Source organism: Oncorhynchus gorbuscha, linkage group LG09 (genome assembly GCF_021184085.1).
Source record: "Oncorhynchus gorbuscha isolate QuinsamMale2020 ecotype Even-year linkage group LG09, OgorEven_v1.0, whole genome shotgun sequence".
Lineage (NCBI taxonomy): Eukaryota > Metazoa > Chordata > Actinopteri > Salmoniformes > Salmonidae > Oncorhynchus > Oncorhynchus gorbuscha.
The window spans coordinates 82,632,677-82,638,974 of record NC_060181.1 but is presented as its reverse complement, the minus strand read 5'-3'; positions in this window follow the sequence as shown (position 1 = coordinate 82,638,974).

The window sequence follows — 6,298 nt, the reverse complement described above, 5'->3', positions numbered from 1 at the left end:
CAGGTGATTCCTATGGGTACAAGGGGGAGAAAGAGTAACTCAGTTCCTTGGTGGACTGATGAGTGTAGAGAAGCATTGAACTGTAGGAACAGGGCTTTCAGAATGTTGAAAAGGTGCCATAATTACCAGCGCCTGATTCAGTATAAACAAGCACAAGCAGTAGTAAGGAGGATCATTAGGACAGCTAAGAGGGAGTGTTGACGCCGGTTCTGTGGAAACATAGGTAGAACCACTCCTGTGGGAGAGGTAAGGGGATGATTAAGAGGATGTATTTGCGCCGGTCCTGTGGAAAAATAGGCAGGACCACTCCTGTGGGAGCGGTATGGGGGATGATCAGAGAGAGATGGTGGAGGATGCATTGAATGCCCCTTTTACATTGGCTGAGATGAAGAGAGCCTTAGCTAAAGCTGGGGTAACATCTCCTGGGAAGGATGGGATGTGTTACATCATGATGGCTCATCTCAGTGACACTGCAATTTGGAAAGTATTGGGCCTTTACAATAAGGTGTGGCAGGGAGGGAAACTGCCTGGAAGTTAGAAGCAGGCGGTAGTGGTGTCAATATGGAGACCTGGGAAGACCCTACTAGTCCTTAAAGCGATTGGCCGATAGCGTTGACATCTCATGTATGTGAACTATAGAGAGGATGATTATGGAAAGGCTGAGTTACTTTCTAGAGAGTAGAGGACTAATGTCACCAGATCAAAGTGATTTCAGGAAAGGCAGGGGAACGATAGATCCTGTACTGTGCCTTGAGTCAGTCAAACGGAAGACAGGCAAATAAGGAGGTGGTGGGAGCCGTTTTCTTTGATGTATAGAAGGCTTATGATATGATATGGAAGGAAAGCCTACTTATCAAGCTGAGTAACATGGGGGTTGTAGGAAGGGTTTTTAACTGGATAAAGGATTTTATTTTTGGGCAATCAATAAAAGTGAGGGTGAGGATCTCTATGTCAGAAAGCTATGAGGTAGATAATGGTACCTCCCAGGGAAGTGTCATTAGTCCTTTTTTGTTCTCCATTATGATTGATGATGTATTCTCCCAGGTGAGACCTGACATTTGGAGATCATTGTTTGCGGATGATGGGATCTGTGGAAGAGAGGGAGAAATATTACCCATAGAGCTAGAAGAGTTCAAGAAGCGATTAGTGAAGTTAAGCAGTGGTCCCTCAGGTGGGGTGTCAAGTTTTCACTTGAGAAAACACAGACTGTGTTTTTTTCTAGAAGGAAGGTTGGGGAGGAAATATACTTGAAGTTGTATGGAAGGAATCTGGAGAGGGTGAGAGGGTTTAGGTTCCTGGGGTTCTGGTTTGACACTCAAATTACATGGGCAGAGCATATTCAAATGTAATGGTAAAAATGTAGATTTCCGCCTAAATAAACATAACCAAAAGTAACTACTATTCATGTGTAATTACATGATTCTGACATGAAAAAACATGGTATGTTTGGAAAGAAGACATCTGGGAGATTACGAGAAAATGATCAGAAGATTGATAGGAGTTACATAGTTCAGAATACACCAAATAACCGTTTTTAAAATTTTGAAGTCATCTTTCATTGACAAGCTATAAGTGAATTATTGATGACCAGAGCTGATGACACATTAGATGGCGTCCACAACAAGTGAACAATATCAGAAAAGAAATGGGATTGATAGACCTAACAACTAGAAATGGGCAGATGTTTTAGTAAGTGGTGTCAGGTGTGGTCTTGGGACGTTTCCAAGTGTCCCTAAACCTCTCCAAAGTGGAATATGTCTGTAAATTAGATAATTCCAGTGCTATTACATATTTGCAATCCCTAAATGCTATTTATTCAGTATAAAAACACAATTTCTACCATATCAACCTCACTCAAACATTGTGGTGGTGTTATGGGTTATTCAGGGTACATTCAAGTGTCCTTTCAACCTCTCCAACGTGTCCGGATATGGTAATTCCACTGTTTTTGCACACTGGGTGTGCCTGAAAGTTATTTTTCACTATAAAACCTCAATTTCTACAATACAAATCTCTCTCAAACATGGAAGTGTCTCCAAAGTGCCTCAACATGTAGCCTAGCCATATCCAATGTATTGGTCCCACATACAAATGAACTTTTTATAAAAGCAACAGATATAAATCTAAATATAAGTGTCTTGTCAAACACAAACTTGGTTACATACGTATCCTTCAATACAAATGTGCAAACATTTTTAAAAAGCTGAACTATTTACAAATGGCACTCGTGTTGGTTTTACATCACAGGTGTAGATGATTAGATTTAACTTTCACCATGGTGTGATAGTCTTTGAAACAGTCCCTCTCTGCCAGAAAAAAAAAGCAAACTGGCATTTCAGACAGAATATCTGGGGTTTCACTCTTTTTTACCTGTGTTTTGTGCAATGCTTTCAGTTCTTCCTTTTGTCTTTTGGTATATGTGTTGGATAGTGGCGCTCACCTTGAGTGGGGGGTCTTGTGATGGTTGTGAGGTTGCTTTGGGCCCCTAATTCAGCAACTTCCAACACCAGCTGCTCTCTGAAGGCCAACTGGGAGAGAGGGGTTTGACCTTTTGCTTTGGTCATCTGCTTGTGGAGAATGAAAGCATTTACTGTAGCAATGTCCACAAAGTGGTAAGAAAAAAGTCTTATACCACTTCCTGGTCTTGTGGAGGACCTGGTAGTAGCCTATCAGAGCATCAGATAGGTCGACACCCTCCATGCTGGCATTGTAGTCCTTCACAGAAACAGGAATAGGGACATTCTTCCTCCCCCATGCCCCATTGGCACTTTTCACCCTCCTTGAGACATTGGTAGTTATTGAATGCCTTATGCTGTGTGGTGAGCATGGTTAATTCCCTAGTGTCCTTCCATTTCACAAAAAGCAGCTTGTCAGTCCTGATCCAACGTATGGTCCCCTCTCTGCTGTCTTTGTCTTGTTGTTTACCTTGGTCTTGGGGAAACTGATTATGTTAGGACGAATGGTGCCACAAGCCCCTATTTGTTTTAAAGAGGTCTATGGAAAGCATGGACTAGTATAAAAATGTCCCACTGCCAAGTAAGGGGAAGTCCATCAGCTGCATGACAGTCATAACCAAGGCCCTTCCCAGTGGGTGTGATCACCTTGCCTTCATAGATAAAGTTCTATATGTAGGCAGAGGCTGAATCGGCTAGCACAAAGAGTTTGTAGCCCCGTTCGGTCGGCTTATTTTCATATATTGCTTCATCTATAGATAGATTTTGAGCAGGAAGTAGGTTTTGCATGCCTCCACCATGTCATGATAAAGGGGCTTGACTCTTACAAGACGATCATACCCTGTAGCCCCCTTCTTCTCGTCACTGTATACCAGAAACTAGCTCCCTGGTATACAGAAAATACCCGAGCTCTGGAGCAAGCTTCCAGAAAATTGGAACAGAAATGGCGCCACACCAAACTGGAAGTCTTCCGACTAGCTTGGAAAGACAGTACCGTGCCGTATCGAAGAGCCCTCACTGCTGCTCGATCATCCTATTTTTCCAACTTAATTGAGGAAAATAAGAACAATCTGAAATTTATTTTTTATACTGTCACAAAGCTAACTAAAAAGCAGCATTCCCCAAGTGAGGATGACTTTCACTTCAGCAGTAATAAATTCATGAACTTCTTTGAGGAAAAGATCATGATCATCAGAAAGCAAATTACGGACTCCTCTTTAAATCTGCGTATTCCTCCAAAGCTCAGTTGTCCTGAATCTGCACAACTCTGCCAGGACCTAGGATCAAGAGAAACAGTCAAGTGTTTTAGTACTATATCTCTTGACACAATGATGAAAATAATCATGGCCTCTAAACCTTAAAGCTGCATACTGGACCCTATTCCAACTAAACTACTGAAAGAGCTGCTTCCTGTGCTTGGCCCTCCTATGTTGAACATAATAAACGGCTCTCTATCCACTGGATGTGTACCAAACTCACTAAAAGTGGCAGTAATAAAGCCTCTCTTGAAAAAGCCAAACCTTGACCCAGAAAATATAAAAAACTATCGGCATATATCAAATATTCCATTCCTCTCAAATTTTTGGGAAAAAGCTTATGCGCAGCAACTCATTGCCTTCCTGAAGACAAACAATGTATACGAAATGCTACAGTCTGGTTTTAGACCCCATCATAGCACTGAGACTGCACTTGTGAAGGTGGTAAATGACCTTTTAATGACATCAGACCGAGGTGCTGCTTTTGATACCATCGATCACCACAGATTGGAAACAAATTGGTCTAAACCAACAAGTTCTGGCCTCGTTTAGATCTTATCTGTCGGAAAGATATCCGTTTGTCTCTGTGAATGGTTTGTCCTCTGACAAATCAACTGTAAATGTTGGTGTTACTCAAGGTTCCGTTTTAGGACAACTATTGTTTTCACTATATATTTTACCTCTTGAGGATCTCATTCGAAAACATAATGTTTACTTTCACTGGATGCTTGTTTTAGGTCCCAAGAAACAAAGAGATCTTCTGTTGAATCTGACAAATAATCTTGATGGTTGTACAGTCGTCTCAAATAAAACTGTGAAGGACCTCGGCATTACTCTGGACCGTAATCTCTCTTTTGACGAACATATCAAGACTGTTTCAAGGACAGCTTTTTTCCATCTACGTAACATCGCAAAAGTCAGAAACTTTCTGTCCAAAAATGCTGCAGAAACATTAATTCATGCTTTTGTTACTTCTAGGTTACTGCAATGCTTTACTTTCCGGCTACACGGATAAAGCACGAAATAAACTTCAATTAGTGCTAATTATGCCTGCTAGAATCCTGACTAGAACCACATTTTTTTTATCATATTACCCCAGTGCTAGCCTCCCTAAACTGGCTTCCTGTTAAGGCAAGGGCTGATTTCAAGGTTTTACTGCTAACCAACAAAGCATTACATGGGCTTGCTCCTGCCTATCTTTCTGATTTGGTCCTGCCGTACATACCTACACGTACGCTACTGTCACAAGACGCAGGCCTCCTAATTGTCCCTAGAATTTCTAAGCAAACAGCTGGAGGCAGGGCTTTCTCCTATAGAGCTCAATTTTTATGGAATGGTCTGCCTACCCATGTGAGAGACGCAGACTCGGTCTCAACTATCCCTCTAGTGGTGTGGGGCTGTGCTTTGGCAAAGTGGGTGGGGTTATATCCTTCCTGTTTGGCCCTGTCTACGGGTATAATCGGATGGGGCCACAGTGTCTCCTGACCCCTCCTGTCTCAGCCTCAAGTATTTATGCTGCAGTAGTTTTGTGTCGTGGGGCTAGGGTCAGTTTGTTATATCTGGAGTACTTCTCCTGTCTTATCCGGTGTCCTGTGTGATCCGGTGTCCGGTGTCCTAGAGCTGAGCCCTAGCACCATGCCTCAATACTACCTTGTCATGACTCCTTGCTGTCCCCAGTCCACCTGACAGTTTTATATCTTTATGTTTGAAGCCTGAAATGTGGCAAAAGGTCGCAAAGTTCAAGGGGGCCGAATACTTTCGCAAGGCACTGTACAAAACAGAAAAACAGAAATACACCAGACAGTAAAGAAGTATGATAATGAGATCAGGACATTATACAGAAGTCAACACATTGTGGTGCAGTAAGCTAAAGCACTGTGGAAGAAAGAAGACAACTAAGGTTCAAATTTTAAAAATCAATCAACATTACACGACGAAAATGGTTAGTTTGTAGATTATGGTGTTATTTAACCCTACATCTTCAAACAGTATCTTAAACAATCCTCCTCCACACCTTTTAATTTATTTATAACTAAATAAACCAGCACTTGACCTCTGACTCTACTGACGGCTACATTACTGAGGAAAATGTACTTTCTCTGCCTGTGATATGTGGTTGTCCCACCGAGCTATCTTAAGAATGCACTAACTGTAAGTCGCTCTGGATAAGACAGTCTGCTAAATGACTGAGGAGAGCAGCCTCCCTGACACAGAGGAGAGCAGCCTCCCTGACAGAGGAGAGCAACCTCCCTGACAGAGGAGAGCAGCCTCCCAGACAGAGGAGAGCAGCCTCCCTGAAACAGAGGAGAGCAGCCTCCCTGAAACAGAGGAGAGCAGCCTCCCTGACAGAGGAGAGCAACCTCCCTGACAGAGGAGAGCAGCCTCCCTGACACAGAGGAGAGCAGCCTCCTGAGACAGAGGAGAGCAGCCTCCCTGAAACAGAGGAGAGCAGCCTCCCTGACAGAGGAGAGTAGCCTCCCTGACACAGAGGAGAGTAGCCTCCCTGACACAGAGAGTAGCCTCCCTGACACAGAGGAGAGCAGCCTCCCTGACACAGAGAGTAGCCTCCCTGACACAGAGGAGAGTAGC